This window comes from Mustelus asterias, chromosome 12 (genome assembly GCF_964213995.1).
Source record: "Mustelus asterias chromosome 12, sMusAst1.hap1.1, whole genome shotgun sequence".
Taxonomy (NCBI): domain Eukaryota; kingdom Metazoa; phylum Chordata; class Chondrichthyes; order Carcharhiniformes; family Triakidae; genus Mustelus; species Mustelus asterias.
The window spans coordinates 105,638,019-105,655,155 of record NC_135812.1 but is presented as its reverse complement, the minus strand read 5'-3'; the positions used below and the strand labels follow the sequence as shown (position 1 = coordinate 105,655,155).

Below are 17,137 nucleotides of genomic sequence, written 5' to 3'. Positions count from 1 at the left end.
AGTCTGATGGCAGCAGGGAAGAAGCTGTTTTTGAGTCGGTTGGTACATGTAGTTAATACAGAATAAAAATGCAGGACACGCAATGGCTAAAAATTACACGTTAGACTTAAAATGACTTCCTTGACCTTGTTCATTATTTCAGTGAATATAGTATAAAAATAGTCAAGTTACACTAAAAACCAACTACCCAGGCTACCTACAATGAACACAGTAAAATTGTACCCAAAGCACATTTTAATTGGCAGACACTGAAATGTAGAAAAATGTGGTAATTTTAACCATTCCGAGGAGAATGTCCTGTAAATGGTCATCTATCAATCTCCTGTAACTGCTCACCCATCAGTCATGTTTATTGTGAGATTTATGCGCTATGGGGCCTGTCTTTGAAACAATGACCACACAAATCAGGAAACAGAACAGCGTGTTATGCAACAGGAAAAGGCTAATTAATAATCTCGTTGTAAAAGAGTGACCATAATATGGCAGAATTCTCCATCAAGTTTGAAAACAATGTAGTTCAATTCAAAACTAAGGTCTTAAATCTAAACAAAGAAAACTATGAAGGTATGAGAGACAAGTTGGCTCTGGTGGATTGGGGAAATACATTAACAGGGACGATGGTAGCTAGGCAGTGGCTAGTATTTAAAGAATTAATATTTGGTTCACATCAAATACGTATTCCTTGAAGGCGCAAGAGCCCAACAGAAAAAATGAGTCAACCATGGCCAACAAAACAAGTTTAAGGTTGTATTAGAATCTTATAAAGTTACCAAGGAAGTAGTGAGCCTGAGGATTCGGAGCACTGTAGAACTCAGCAGAGGAGTACCAAGAAACGGATGGAGGGGGAATAAAATATGAATGTAAATGAGAAAGAAACATAAATATAGATGGTAAAAGCTTTCATGGGTATGTAAAAAGGAAAAACAAATGTGAATCTACTACAGGCTGAGAAAGGAGAATTTATAATGGGGAATAGGGAAATGGCAGAGGAGTTAAACAATTACTTTGGGTGGAATTCTACATTTATGAGACTAAGTGCAGTGGCGGGCAGCTCCGGAGGTGCCTTTCCCACTGGCCAGAATGGCAGGATCCTGTACCAGATTTTGCGTTTGTAACCTCACTAATTATGCGCGGATGACTTCCCCTCCGACCACCTGCCAGTTGAATCGTCTGCCCGGGTTCCAAGGTGCCGACGCCATATTTAAACCTTAGTCCAGCGCAGTCAAATCACTCTCTCCAGCCCGCCTGTTTTTACCAGACCGTGCAGTATGTCTGGAACCGAGAAGCAAAAGGCGAGTAGTCTTAAGAAGAAGGCAGCAGCAGCTTTCACCACCAAGGCCCTCAAGGCCTTGGGGATGTGAATGTAACAGTCAGGTGAAAGCATTTTGGTTTGGATATTTGCAATCCTTTTATTCCGAGGTTCAGCCTTTCTTACACTCAGTGTCCCCTTTTAAATTTAACATTCATGTGATGTCAACATCAGTGCAATCTGTTGCCGAATCCTTGTGTGTTGTCAGGAAAATATGTGTAATTCTTTATTAGAAGTGTATAATGGGAGAGTTCTCAATCCTTAATCCTCCAGGCTGAAGAGGGCCCATCAGATATGTGACACTCTGCGCTTCTGGGTTTCCTTACTGATAGTGTCCCAAGCCAAAACATACACTTCAGAATGAGAGCCTAATGCTGGTCCACATTTCCTCCACAGCAGTGTTTGCCTCTTTCCAAGGCATAGAAAGCATGTAGCCTCAACTCACATCACTGTTCTCCCATGCTGGACTTTAAATTGACAGTGAGAACATTCACAGGACACCAATAAGCACAGCCTGATCCTCATGAGTCATAAAACATAGAACATAGAAAAACTACAGCACAAACAGGCCCTTCAGCCCCACAAGTTGTGCCGAACATATCCCTACCTTTTAGGCCTACCTATAACCCTCCATCCTATTAAGTCCCATGTACTCATCCAGGAGTCTCTTATAAGACCCTATTGAGTTTGCCTCCACCACCACTGACGGCAGCCGATTCCACTCGCCCACCACCCTCTGTGTGAAAAACTTCCCCCTAACATTTCCCCTGTACCTACCCCGCAGCACCTTAAACCTGTGTCCTCTCATAGCAGCCATTTCCACCCTGGGAAAAAGCCACTGAGAGTCCACCCAATCTATGCCTCTCAACATCTTATATACCTCTATTAGGTCTCCTCTCATCCTACGTCTCTCCAAGGAGAAAAGACCGAGCTCCCTCAGCCTATCCTCAGAAGGCATGCCACTCAATCCAGGCAACATCCTTGTAAATCTCCTCTGCACCCTCTCAATCATTTCCACATCCTTCCTGTAATGAGGCGACCAGAACTGAGCACAGTACTCCAAGTGGGGTCTGACGAGGGTCTTATATAGCTGCATCATTATCCCCGGACTCCTAAACTCAATGCCTCGATTGATAAAGGCCAGCACACCATACGCCTTCTTAACCACTCCTCCACCTGCGGGACCGATTTTAGAGTCCTATGGACCCAGACCCCAAGATCCTTCTGATCCTCTACAGTACTAAGAGTCTTTCCCTTAATATTGTACTCCTTCATCCCATTTGACCTGCCAAAATGGACCACTACGCATTTATCTGGGTTGAAGTCCATCTGCCACTTCTCCGCCCAGTCTTAAGGCCCAAGTGTGAATGCTGGACCTGTCCTCTCAGCGATGGTTCGTCTATTCCCTCAGAAGTCACAGAATGGCTTGGAAGGCTTGAGGGGAAATCTCCTGATGATCAGACTTAGTTTTACTCCTCTTAGAACTTTTCACTATTCAGATACCATGGGCACATGTCCCATATCTCCCCTCCTCCATGGCATCAGTGTGATCATGTTATCCCTCAGCATGCTTCTGGACTTCCTTCAGCTTCTCATCTTCATCTTCTGAGGAGGGCACCTCTCCCTTCAGGTCACCCTCTGACAGGGCCTCACATTTCTACATAGCCAGATTGTGAAGGGCGCAGCAAACTGCAGTAATGTGGCAAACTCTCTCTGGTGCATATTGCAGAGAGCCACCTGCAAGGTCCAGGCAGCTGAATTGCATCTACAGCATTCCAATGGCCTACTCTATGAGGGAGCATGTGGTGGTGTAAACAGCATTATACCTTTCCTTGGCTGGAGTCTGAGGACGATGCATGAGAGTCATGAACCAGTATTTAAGTGGGTAGCCCTTATCCCCCAGCAACCATCTGTGCAGACTTTCTGACCCCTCGAAGATCCCAGGCACGTAGGAGTGACTGAGGATGTAGAAGTCATTGGAACTCCCAGGGAACCAAGCACACACATGCAGGATTGATTTTCGAAGATCAGATACCAATTGTACATTGACAATAGAAGCCTTTGCAGTTGATGAACATCAAGGGATGCTACCAGGGAGTCCACATCACGACATTGGTGCAATCTATTGCTCCTTGAACTAATGGGAACCCTGAGATAGCTGCAAAGCCAATGAATCTGAGCCTGGCTATCCTCTCCAAAGAAAAGTTTACATAATGATGGACCTTCCTGTAAAGGGCATTGGTCTCCTCCTGAATGCACACGTCTCCAGTTGTTCCCTGGAAAGACCCAGAGACAAAGAAATTGAATGCTACCGTCACCTTCAGGGCCACTGGCAGGGCAAAGTCTCCAAACCCAGGTGATGCTGCCAGGTCTTCTTGGTGCATGTGGCATATGTGGCGGACCAGATCCCTAGACAGTTAGCAGCCCTGCCCTGCACTTCCTCTCACTCATATGTAGAAAAGAGTTGTCTTTACAGTCTGGGTCTCTGCTCCTCAGCTTCCTGTTGATGCTCATGCTCACGCTGGCCATGTCCCCTAGGCAGTACCTCCTACTGGAGCTGTGTGCAGCAATGTTTTTTCCTCCATTGCCTCCTGCATTAAATGAGAATTTGTGGAAAAGCTTCCTGCACCACTAGATCTGTTTTCACTTTTGCCTCCTCTCTGAAGAGATATATTAAAGATCAGAATGGTTAAAGGGTGCAGAAATGGGGTTAATTTTCTGACACAGATTCTGGTAAATAGCATGCGGGCCTAAAAATCAGTTCTGTGCCCACACCAAACAGTTTGCAATCTGTTATAATTCAGGTCAGACACTCCAAAGTGTTTTATGAAGTCCGCCTGGATCATAAGTTTTGCAATTTGAATTTGGCTAAGGTGAGCATGAGATGTTTCACTTCAGGTATGATTCAACTGACCCACTAGGGAGCTTTTATCAAACAAAGTTTATTTAAGAGTACAGTTAACATGTATAGAAAGAAAATAACTTTTACCAATTACAAACAAGAAAAAAACAACCATGATATTGTATAAACCTTAACAGCTAAATACCGTTCCAACCAAACAAATCCCATAGACAAAACCCTTGCCACAGGTTTAGCACAGAAAATACAAATGCAGCCCTCAAGCTTAAAAGACATCCTGCTTATGACCCAACTGAGTAATGTGCTGTATGAATTTCAGTGCCGGTGTGATGCTGGGTATGTAGGTCGTATATCCCACAAACTGGTGGATTGAAATCAAACAGCATGTCCTGCTGTTTGCAACAGCAAGGTACAGATCCAACCAACCCATAGTTGCAAAACTCAAAAGTTTGTCCAACATTAGACGTGATTTGGAATTGGGCAACATTTGCTAAATAATCCTCAGTGTGCTAAGAATTTCACTGACAGCCAATTTAAGATAGTCAGGCTGGCAATGCGGTGTATTTGTGTATACTAGAAGCTACATATATTACTACACAGGATTCTGTTCTTTTAGATAGAAATAACATGTACACACATGTTCTTCAGCTAAGCAAAATGAATGACAGCCATCCACTGATTCATTCCTCAAGGCAATGCCTTGACCAATCAGAGTCAAGCTACCTGGTTTAAATTTCAAACAATGCTTGGTGGTTAACTGTTAATCACCACCAACTGGTGCTCCTCTATGGCAATGTCTCTACTAATCAGAGTCCACTTACCAACCAATCAGCAAGCACTCTCTTCTCATACAATATAAATGTGTTCTTTCTCCTGACATTGCTGTTCTTGACAATTGTCCTGATGAGTGCAAGATGAGAAGCTTCGACAAAATAGTCTGTATTTTCAGGCATTTATATAGCAGCTGTCGTGGACTCACGATATCTCAAGGTGCTTTTACAGATAATGAAATATTTTTGAAGTGTAGTCACAGTTGTAATTTCAGGAAACAATACGACAAATCTGCACAAAGCAAGCTCCCATGGAAGAAATTAAACCTCTTCATCCAGAGTGCGGTTAGAATGTGGGACTCACTCCCAGAAAGAGTAGTTTCAGCAAATGGCATCACTGCATTAATAGGGATGCAAGATTAATAGATGATGGAGATATTAATGAAGTGTTATGCAGGTAGGGTAACGTGAAAAGCAATGGAGGAATCTCATGTAGAGCATAAACGTCGGCAAGGACTAATTGAGCCAAATGGACTGACCCTTTGCTAAACACAATGGGTCTCATTCGTCCCTGCCCTGCTACCAGCGCAAATGGAGAATTTGGCACAAAGCCAAAACTCCAATCACTGCAGTGGTACCGGAGAATCCCAGTCGCGGATGAGGTTGGAGATTTCCAACGTATATATAAAAATAATCGGATCATCTCTTTCAGTGATGTTGGCTGAGCGATAGATATTAACCAAGACACTGGACAGAACCTCCTGCTCTTCTTCTAAAAAGTGCTCTGGGATCTTTTACAAAATCTGAGAAGGCAGATCAGACCTCGGTTTAATGTCTCATCCAAAAGACAGCACCTCTGACAGTGCAGCGCTCCACCCGAACTGTAGAAATATCAGCCTAGATTATGAACTCAAGTCTCTGGAGTAGAGCTTGAATCCCCAACCTTCTGGATCAGAGGCAACAGCGTACCCCTAAACTACAGCTGATACCAAACTAATTAATATGAGGTAGAAAACATTCATAAAAGAAATTAAACAACAAACTAAATAATCAGCAAGCGTAAAGAGAGCTTTCTAATTTATTTCTCGAACTGTTTTACAATTTTACCTAAAATCTGTTTAATCTTGTCGAATAAGAAATCTGGTAAGAATGAAGAGAATCGTCCTGAGAACTCGAAAGGTCAGGATGAATATTATTATCTGATTGAAGTACGTATTTAAATGGTTGGGGGTGGAAATAAAAGTAGGGAAAAAAGGAGAGAAAGAAACACTTTAATTTAGAAAAGAAGAAATGGTGAATAATTGATGGGGTTCAGTGCCCAAGGTAATTTCAGCAGCTCACACTATCTCACAAAGACATTTAGTAGTGATTGAGATCAAAGTGCTGGAAACCCCTGCTGCTAAACTGAAAGGCAAAACTGGCTGCTGCTCCTAATAATATCATCTTTATGCAACTAATAAACTGCACACTTCAGTCAAACTATATCATTACAGAGGACTTAGGGAGCTAATAATTTAAAAGCACAGAAACAGCCTTTGTTCTTCACTTTGAACCAAACAACATACTGTTGAATGAGGGGGAAACATCAAAGGTTTGTCACTATTACCAGAGTCACTAAAGGCATCAGACTGCAGAGCCTGGACCACAGCTCCTGACTAAGATTAAAGATCGGGGATTATCAGATCATGGGCAGTACCTGCTCTTTTCATTTTATATTAGTTACTGTCAGTGGACAGGATACCTAACCAATCAATGAATTTTTTCTCTTGTAAAAGGACAAGTGAATTAAACTTTTTTGACCCTTCCGATAATTCCTCTTTCTATTTCCGAACTTCTGTGATAATTTTTACTTCCCTCCTGTTGTCTTTCTTCAATAATATCAGCATAATCTTGGAAAACTGCTGCCATCTCGATTCATCCCAGTTTTATTCCAGAGTTTATAATCAGTTAGTGTTTGCTTGCTATTTCTGCTGTCTATTCCACTCATGCCCTTGCTCTTCCTCTTATCCTCATTGTCCTACACACTCTGTCTCAGCTTCCATGTACCCTCATCTTGTTAACCATTTGCCCTTATGCTATGTATGCATTTCTCCTCCTCCTTACTCTTTCCCTTCTCCCTGCGTCCTGCCTACTCCCTCATCCCCCTGCACCTTCCTCCTTGTCTCACTCTCTCCTTCCCCTCCTCCTCATTCTTGTCACCATTCCATAGAATCCTGACTGTGCAGAATGAGGCTATTCAGCCCATCGGATCTGCACCAACTCTCTGAAAGAGCATCCTATCCAGGCTCTCCCTTCCGCCCTATCCCGATAACCCCACACATTTATGTGAATCCATCCAACATACGCATCTTTGGACACTAAGGGGCAAATTAGTATGGCCAATCCACTTAACCTTTGAACTTTGAACTGTGTGAGGAAATTAAAGCACCCAGAGGGAAGTCACGCAGGCACGGGGAGAACGTGCAGACTCCACACAGTCACCCAAGACCGGAATTGAAATCAAGTCCCTGGCACAGTGAGGCAACAGTGCTAACCACTGTGCCACCAACCTTCCCTCAAAAGTCCTCACTTTCCTCCACAATGCGCTGCCAGGCAAGGTGGTGGAGGCGGACATACTGGGAACGTTTAAGACTTATCTAGATAGCCATATGAATGGAGTGGGAATGGAGGGATACAAAAGAATGGTTTAGTTTGGACCAGGGAGCGGCACGGGCTTGGAGGGCCGAAGGGCCTGTTCCTGTGCTGTATTGTTCTTTGTTCTTTGCAATTGTATAAGGTGTTGGTGAGACCACATCTGGTGTATTGTGTCCAGTTTTGATCTCCTTATTTGAGGGAAGAGGTGGTGGAATTGGAGGCAGTTCAGAGGAGGTTCACCAGATTGATTCTGGGGATGAAGGGGTTGAAATATGAGGAGAGATTAGTTTGGGCTTGTAGCCACTGGAATTTAGAAGGATGAGAGGGGATCTGATCGTGGTATTTAAGTTCTAAAAGTAATTGCTAAAGTAAATGTAGACCAAATGTTTCCTCTTATGGGGCAATCTAGAACAAGAGGTCACGGGTATAGGTTGAGAGGCGGTAGATTTAAAACTGAGATGAGGAGGAACTACTTCTCGCAGAGGGTGGTGAATTTGCGGAACTCGCTGCCCCATAGCGCGGTGGAGTCTGAATCATTGAATGGGTTCAAGAAGGAGATAGATATATTTCTAATTAAAAAAAGGGAAAGAGGGATATGGGGAAAAAGGTGGGGAGGTGGACTTGAGACCAGGGAGAGATCAGCCATGATCTGATTGAATGGCGGAGCAGACTCAAAGGGCTGAATTTGCCTACTTCTGCTCCCAATTCCTAGGTTCCCATGTTCCTTTCCCTTGCCCTCATCTTCTTCCTCACCCTCTCCCTACCCTCCCTCTTGCCTGCTTCTCCTCTTTCTCAGTCTTTCTCTCCCTTCCACTTGTCATTCCTTTGTTTCCCTATTCTTCTTCCTCCAAACATAGGGAAATCTAAATTTCAGATTGCCTTAGTATCTTCTGACATGGTTACTTATGTCTAGGCCTTATTTTCCAAAATGACTTTTCTGTTTAATCCTGCCATTGCTCTTTTAGTACCAATTCCCCGTCGAAATGTTGGCCCATCACCTTATATCATAGTCAGTACTATTCTCTCAAATAATTACAGGTCACTCCAATTCTCCGCACCACCTACCCCTCCCCCCACCCCCTTGCGAGTTTTATCCAGGGTGTTATTCAGTCTTGCAGGCCAGGGAGAAAAAAATTCAATCCCTGGATTCCATGGAATTAGCTGGTCTCAGCCAGGTTAACATGAAGTTGGTTACTGACCACTTTTCCAATGGATTTACCTGGTTTCCAGCTAAAGTTTATTTATTAGTCACAAATAAGGCTTACATTAACACTGCAATGAAGTAACTGTGAAATTCCCCTAGTTGCCACAGTCCAGCACCTGTTCGGGTCAATAATGCATCTCACCAGCACGTCTTTCAGAATGTGGGAGGAAGCCGGAGCACCCGGAGGAAACCCACGCAGACACGGGGAGAACGCGCAAACTCCGCACGGTGACCCAAGCCGAGAATCGAACCCAGGTCCCTAGCACTGTGAAGCAGCAGTGCTAACCACTGTGCCACCGCGCCGCCCAAGTTACTACTTGTCTACTTGTGCAGCAATGGCTTATTCTGTCTTGCTTTGTGCCTTGGGGTTGGGAAGTTTAATATATATTAGAGACATTCTAATATCTGTGAGGGAAAGTTCACATTGAAAAAAACACAGACGTTTACCCAGAAAACATTGCGCCACCATTCTTTTTTTTGTACTTTTCCAATTCAATCAAATCAAATCCAATTCAGAGTCTCAACAAGTTGGGACATTTCAGATCCAGGCTGACAAGACAGGGCAAGCGACCAAATTACCCTGTCCTGGGCCTGATCTACTTGAGCCAAGCTGATTGGAGGAGCAAAGCAATACCTCCTCCAAGACTTGAGTTCATTTGCATCTTAGCCAAAAGGCCGAGACACCGCTTTTAAAAATTGCTTCATATGAAACATATGAAGCTTCAATGTAACCTAATGACCTCAACCAAGTGCAGCATCCAATCCATACTACACTTGATCTTAGCCAAAAGGCCGAGAAGCCAGGGAAAAATAACAAAATAGCTGCTTGGAATCTGTTTTCATGGCAACCTGATGCAGAACTGGCTTTTCAAAAGCTTCTTACTGTAATTACAACTCAACTTCCTCAGGTGATTTTTAAAAAAGCGCCAATTACTAAAAATCTGAATGTGAAAACGTTGGAAATTCTCAACTGGTGTCTTAGCATCAGAAAGCTGAAAGATACAACAACAACTTATCTACCACCTTTAGTGTAATGGAACTCCCAAGGTGCTTCACAGGAGCATGAGAAGGAAAATTTAAACACTGAGCACCATAAGTCGAAATTGGGGCAAATGATTAAAAACTTAGTCAAGAGGTAGATTTTAATGAGCATCTTAAAGGAAAGTGAAGCGGAGAGGCAGAGAAGTTTGAGAAGGAATTCCAGACCTTAGGGCCTAGGCAGCTGAAGACACGGCCATCAATGCTACAGCAATCAATATCAAAGATACTCAGGAAGCCAGAATTAGATGAGTCCCGAAATCTCGGAGGGTTATGCGACTGAAGGAGATTTCAGGGATAGGGAGAAGTGAAGCCATGGAGAGAATTGAAAACAAGAATGAGACTTTTAAAATCAGGGTGTTGTTTGACTGGGGATTAATGTTGGTCACCGATTACAGTGATGATGGCTGAATGGGACTTGATGCAAGTAAGGATGCAAGAGTTTGGATGACCTCATGGGCAGCACGGTGGCACAGTGGTTAGCACTGCTGCCTCAGCGCCAGCGACTGGGGTTCAATCCTGGCCTTGGGTGACTGTGTGGAGTTCTCCTCGTGTATGAATGGGTTTCCTCCGGATTCTCTGGTTTCTTCCCACAGTCCAGTGTAGGTTAAATTGCCCCTTAGTGTCCAGGGATGTGTAGGTTAGTTGGATTAGCCATAGTAAATGCATGGGTTTACTGCGTAGGGCAGCAGGGGGGTTGAGGGCCTGGGTCAGAGAGTCAGTGAAGGCTCGATGGGCCGATTGTCCTCCTTCTGCACTGTAGGGATTCTATGGTTCTATGTGTACAGAGAGTAGAACACATGACACCAGCCAGTGTGCTGGAATAGTCAAGTTTAGAGAAAAGCATGAATGCAAATTTTAGCAATGTTAGGTAATGTTCTGAGGTTGAAGTATGTGGTCTTAGTGATGGTGCAGATATGTGGTTGGAAGCTAATCTCGGTGTCAAATATAACAAAGGTTGCAAAAAGTCAGATTTAGTCTCAGATTTTTGCCAGGGATGGAAATTGGGACCAGGAATAAAGACAATGATTTAAATCTTCCTTTCAATTAATTGGAGGACTTTTGTGTGCTCATCAAGTACTTGATGTCAGATAAGCATTCTGATAATTTAGAGATAGTGGAGGAGTTGAGAGAGGTGTTAGTGAGGTAGGGCAGGGTTTTGTCAGCATACAGTGACACAGAAGTTATGGTAAACTTTTATAAAACACAGGTTTATCCTCAACTGGAATATTGTGTCCTATTCTGGGCACCGGACTTGAGCAAGGATGTGAGGCAATCAACAGGGTACAGAAAAAGTTTATGAGAATGATCCTGTGAATGAGAGACTCGGGTTCTTGACCCTTCCAGCAATGGTAACAATTTCCCCCCAGCAACATTGTTCAAATCCCTTTAGATTTTGAACATCAAATCTCCTCTCAATCTTCTCTAAACAGAATAGCCCAGCTTCAACAATCTATCCACGTAACTGAAGTCTCTCAATATTTCATGATCAAACTTGACAAGAAGTAAGCACAGATATCTTCACACAGGACAACTGTGACATTATACACAACAACATGGCAGCTGTAACATCACAGAGCAATTGTGACATTATTGTGTACCATATTACAGCAGTGACTAGACCTCAGAAAGAAGTCAAGATTGTAAGAGTGGTCATTGTATCACAAGATTTAGATTAGTCATGGAGATAAGCAAGGAACAATATAAAGTAGGACTTCTAAATTGGAGGAGTGCTAACTTCAATGTGATGAGAAGGGATCTACCTGGAGTAAACCAAAGACTGACAGGAAAAGCTAATGGAACAATAGGCAATCTTTAAGGAGGAGTTGCTTCTTGTGCAGGCTAGATGCATTTCAACAATCAAAAACAGGGGTCCTTGGAGATAGAAAATGTGTTGAAACAAAAAAATGGTATATGATGTGTGTCAAATATATCCTTCAAGTGAGAAGCAGGTCAAATACAATAAGTTGAGAAGGGAAATAAAGAAGAAAAATAAAACTGACAGAGAGAATATGGGAACCCAAAATTGTTTACTAGAATAGTAAATAGTAAGTGGTAGCAAGAAGCAGGGTGGGGCCTATTGGGAACAAAGGGGCGAATTTTACCGTTCTGCCCGCCACGGGAAGCGGAGCAGGCGAGGGGCAGACCATGGATAGGTTTGAGCGCGACCATAAAATCCCACCCAAAGAGCGTGATATGTGCTTAGAGGCACAGGACAAGGTAAGAATACTGATTGAGTATTTTGTATCAGAGTTCACCAAGTAAGAGTATGCTAGGGAAATATTGGTAGAAAGAGGGAGGGCAGACATAATATCTGGGTGAAAATTGAGATACAGTAAGAAGTCTCACAACACTAGGTTAAAGTCCAACAGGTTTATTTGGTAGCAAAAGACACAAACTCAATTTATAAAATGATGGTTGGAATGCGAGTCTTTACAGGTAATCAAGTCTTAAAGGTACAATGTGAGTGGAGAGAGGGTTAAACACAGGTTAAAGAGATGTGTATTGTCTCCAGCCAGGACAGTGAGTGAGGTTTTGCAAGCCCAGGCAAGTTGTGGGGGTTACAGATAGTGTGACATGAACCCAAGATCCCGGTTGAGGCCGTCCTCATGTGTGCGGAACTTGGCTATCAGTCTCTACTCAGCGACTCTGCGCTGTCGTGTGTTGTGAAGGCCGTCTTGGAGAACGCTTACCCGAAGATCAGAGGCCGAATGCCTGTGACCACTGAAATGTTCCCCAACAGGAAGAGAACACTCTTGCCTGGTGATTGTCGAGCGGTGTTCATTCATCCGTTGTCATAGCGTCTGCATGGTCTCGCCAACGTACCATGCCTCGGGACATCCTTTCCTGCAGCATATCAGGTAGACAACGTTGGCCGAGTTGCAAGAGTATCTACCGTGTACCTGGTTGATGGTGTTCTCACATGAGATGATGGCATCCGTGTCGATGATTCGGCACGTCTTGCAGAGGTTGCTGTGGCAGGGTTGTGTGGTGTCGTGATCACTGTTCTCCTGAAGGCTGGGTACTTTGCTGCGGACAATGGTCTGTTTGAGGTTGTGCGGTTGTTTGAAGGCAAGGTTTGATGACATCTTCTCTGGAGCCTTCAACGTGTCATTGATGAAGACGAACATCTCGCCAAGGCCATCCCACACCCCCACTTCTTGCCTTACACATCTCTTTAACCTGTGTTTAACCCTCTCCACTCACATCGTCTGTACCTTTAAGACTTGATTACCTGTAAAGACTCACATTCCAACCATTATTTTGTATATTGAGTTTGTGTCTTTATGTGCCCTGTTTGTGAACAGAACTCCCACTTACCTGACGAAGGAGCAGCACTCCGAAAGCTAATGGTTTTGGCTACCAAATAAACTTGTTGGACTTTAACCTGGTGTTGTGAGACTTCTTACTGTGTTTACCCCAGTCCAACGCCGGCATCTCCACATCATGAAAATTGAGAGACAGGAAATACTGGAAAAGAGTGGCGACTCTAAGGATGGATAAGTTGCCTGTTCCAGATGGTTTGCATTCCAGATTGCAAGGGGAACTGGAGCTGGAGATAGTGGAAGGGCTTTTCACAAGTTTCCAATCTTTGCCAGTTGTGTCAAAGGATTAGAAAGTGCCAAATATGACAGAAGGTTTAAGGACGTTTCTAGTAACTACAAACTGGTCAGCTTGACAACAATGGTGGTGTGGGTAAGATTTTAGAAATAATAGTCGGGACAAAATGAACACCTGGAGATGGTTAAGTTTGTTAAGGGAAGCCAGCACAGATATGCAAAATGCATATTGTGTTTGACTAATTGAATTTTTTGATGATGTGACGAGGACACTTACGGGAATGCAATGAATGCTTTCTATGTGGATTTTAAGGAAGTATTTGACAAAATACCACATAAAAGGTTGTTTAATAAAATTGAGGCTCATGAATAGGAGGGTCAGTATCAACATGGATAACAAAATAGGTGAGAAAACAGTGAGTTATGGTAAATAGTCATGTTTTAGACTGGAGGAAGGTAGACAATGATGTTTCCCAAGGACCAGTGTGGGGAACACTGATTTTTCTGATTTTATTTAAATATTGGAATACAGAGTAAAATTTCCAAACTTGCTCATGATAATTTTCTTGGAGCTGTGACAAACCGTCAACTAAGACAGGACACAGATAAGTTAGTTGAATGGGTCAACAAGTGGCAGATGGAATTTAATACAGTTTAACATGATGCATTTTGGTGGAAGGGATAGCAAGAGGCAATTAGACTTAACAGCACAATTCGAAAGAGTGTATAGGAGTAGAGGAATCTGGAGGTTCATGTGCGTAGACCTATGAAAGTAGCAGAACATATTGAGAGAAGGCAGATGAGATCTTGGGCTTTAGTAACACTGTAGAGGTATTGAGTACAAAAACAGGGATGTTTTGCTAAACCTTTATAAAGCTTTGGCTCGGCCACAACTGAGTTCTGGTCACCACATTATAGTGGGGATGTGAGGGCCCTTGAAAAGATGCAAAGGAGATTTAACAGAATTATTCTAGGAATGAGGGAATTTAGAGATGAGGGAACTTAGCCACAAGGGAATTTAGCCACAAGGTGAGGTTGCAGAAACTGTGGTTTTTCTCCTCGGTACAAGGAGATGTACGCGATTGTAACAACAGGTTTAGAAATGGTAGACAAAGGAAAGCTGTTCCTGTTAGCTGATCGTATAAAGACTAAAGGGCGGAGATTTAAGATTTTGGGCAAGATATACAGGGGTAATGTGAGAAGGAACCTCTTTATGCACCGAGTGGCAATGACCTGGAACTCATTGCCTACAGTGGTGGTGGAAGTGAAGATGGTAAGTGATAACAAAATGAAATTGGATGGGCACTTGATGGAAATATCCTTGCAGGACTAAGGGGTTAGAGTGGGGGAATCGGACAGACATGATTGAATGAATCCGATGGGTGGATATTTATTCCTGCTGGGGCAGGTAGGTGCTAGTAACAGCACCAATAGCCAGCATGCCATTTTCCATCTCAAACCAACTTTTGGGTCATTTTTAGGCAGCTGGGATGAAGGGGTGGGGAACAGAGGGTCGATCTTATCAAGAGCCACTTGTGGCCAATTAAAGGAAGTCAAGTGCAATTTTCCAGTCAGCCTCTCAGTTTCCATAGGCGGCAGAGACTGGGTTAGCTGCCAAGAGGTTGCCTTCTGAGTCCAGGTAGGTTTGGAGGCTCTCACTGCCCGCTTGGGTGCAGCAGGCACCACTGGCCACCCTCTGATACTTCCGTGATTCCCACAGCTCTTTGGCTATTGGAGCCAATTCACCAGACGTTGAACCTACACATTGACCCAACCTCCCGGGAGTGTAAAAAATCCAGAACACTGTGACCCAATCACCATTTTGAGGACCATCTAAACAAATTAATAACAAAGTAAAAAATCATACTACCTTAACTTAGATCAGATATCTGCCCAGCAGACATTCAGTGTTTGATTGTGACTGAGCACAACAGGAAGAAGCATTCTGCTAGTAGATTATTGCTGGATCATGAGTGCATTCTCGTCTCAAGCTGTTAGGTTCATGTGGATCTACTGAGACAGATATAAAATATGAAAGAGGATGTGGGTCAGTCAGCTTGGAGACCTGCTGAGACCCTGCAAATCTCTCCCAGCCAGTTTCATATTTAACATGAAATTTAACTTTGGAAATGTGGTGCATGTTCTATAATAAATGTTTTGAACTGTCAGCAGCAAGCTGTACAGGACATTCAAGTACAGAAAGAAAGAAAGATTGACTGAAGTTGTTAAAGGATATTCCCAAGTATTGGTGGCAGTGTTAAAATAAGTTAAGAGTGAGGGGATATTTGGTGAGGAACAGCTTGTGTTAAAAAATATTCAATGAAGAATGAAAGAGTTACAGAACATTGATGTTGAATGAGATAGTCCATGGTGTGAGATATGCAGCAACACTGATGCAAGATATAAACCAGTAATGATGAATGAGATTACACTTAATACCATCTCTAATATTTCTCTTAATAATGTATCCAAAAATGCATTTAAAACTGTTTATTATTTTACTGAATACACTATCTGATACTGTATCAATTTAAAAAAAAGTTTATTTCTTAGTGTCACAAGTAGGCTTACATTAACACTGCAATGAAGTTACTGTGAAAATCCTCGAGTCACCATACTCCAGCGCCTGTTCAGGTAACACTGAGGGTGAATTTATCATGGCCAATGCACCTAACCTGACTGTCTTTCGGACTGTGGGAGGAAACCGGAGCACCCGGAGGAAACCCACACAGATAAGGGGAGAACATGCAGACTCCGCACTGATAGTGACCCAAGCCGGGAATCAAACCTGGGTCCCTCATGCTGTGAGGCAGCAGTGCTAACCACTGTGCCACCGTGCAGCCCAAATGCTGTACTCGATACAATATCATCCAAAAAACAGTTTCCACATGAATGCTGACAACACCCAATATTACCTAACTGCCTTGACCTCCCCGTTGCCTTTAATTGTCACACTGCTTGTTTGACATCCAGTACTGGATGAGCAAAAATTTCTTCGAACTGCAGATTGGGAATACCGAAACTATTGCTTTTGATCCTTTCCAAGAACTCCATTCCCTAGCCAATGACTCTATCCCTCCTCCTGTCAATTATCCATGCTTGAACCAGACTACTCACAACCTTGGAATTTATTGTAAGAAAACCTGCTAATTGACAACATCACTAAGAGTGTCCTTTTCCACATCTGAACTAAGATATGTGGAATATGATGAGGTTACAAATGCTACTGAAGTCCTCACCACTGTCTTGCTACCTCCAGACTTGATAATTCCAATAAATTCCTGTTCAATTTCTCATCTTCCACCCTCCACAAACATGAAGTCATCCAAAACTCTGCTGCCACTTTCCTAATTTGCACCAGGTTTTATCCGTCTATTGTCCCTGTGCTTGCCAATTTATATTGGCACATAGCTAAGCAAAGCATCAGCTTTAAGACTCTCATTCTTGTTTTCAAATTCCTCCGTACCTCTATTGTCCATTGTCAGAAAAACCCATCTGGTTCACTAATGTCTTTTAGGGAAGGAAATCTGCTGCCTTACCTGGTCTGGCCTACACGTGACTCCAGAGCCACAGCAATGTGGTTGACTCTCAATTGCCCTCCAAGGGCAACTAGGGATGGGCAATAAATAGTGGCCAGCCAGCGACATCCATGTCCCACAAATGAATAAAAAAAATCTCCTGCAGCCCTACAGTACTTCCCCAATTCTTGCCTCTTGAACATCAGAGATCTAATTGCTCCATCATTGATAGCGATGCCTTCAG

The 17,137-nt window shown here is 43.2% G+C and overlaps 1 pseudogene; it reads right to left on the bottom strand.

The window, feature by feature from the left end:
• Positions 1 to 9,378: 9,378 nt before the first annotated feature.
• On the bottom strand, positions 9,379 to 9,581 carry LOC144502085 (U2 spliceosomal RNA; annotated as a pseudogene).
• Between the last annotated feature and the right edge of the window lie 7,556 nt (positions 9,582 to 17,137).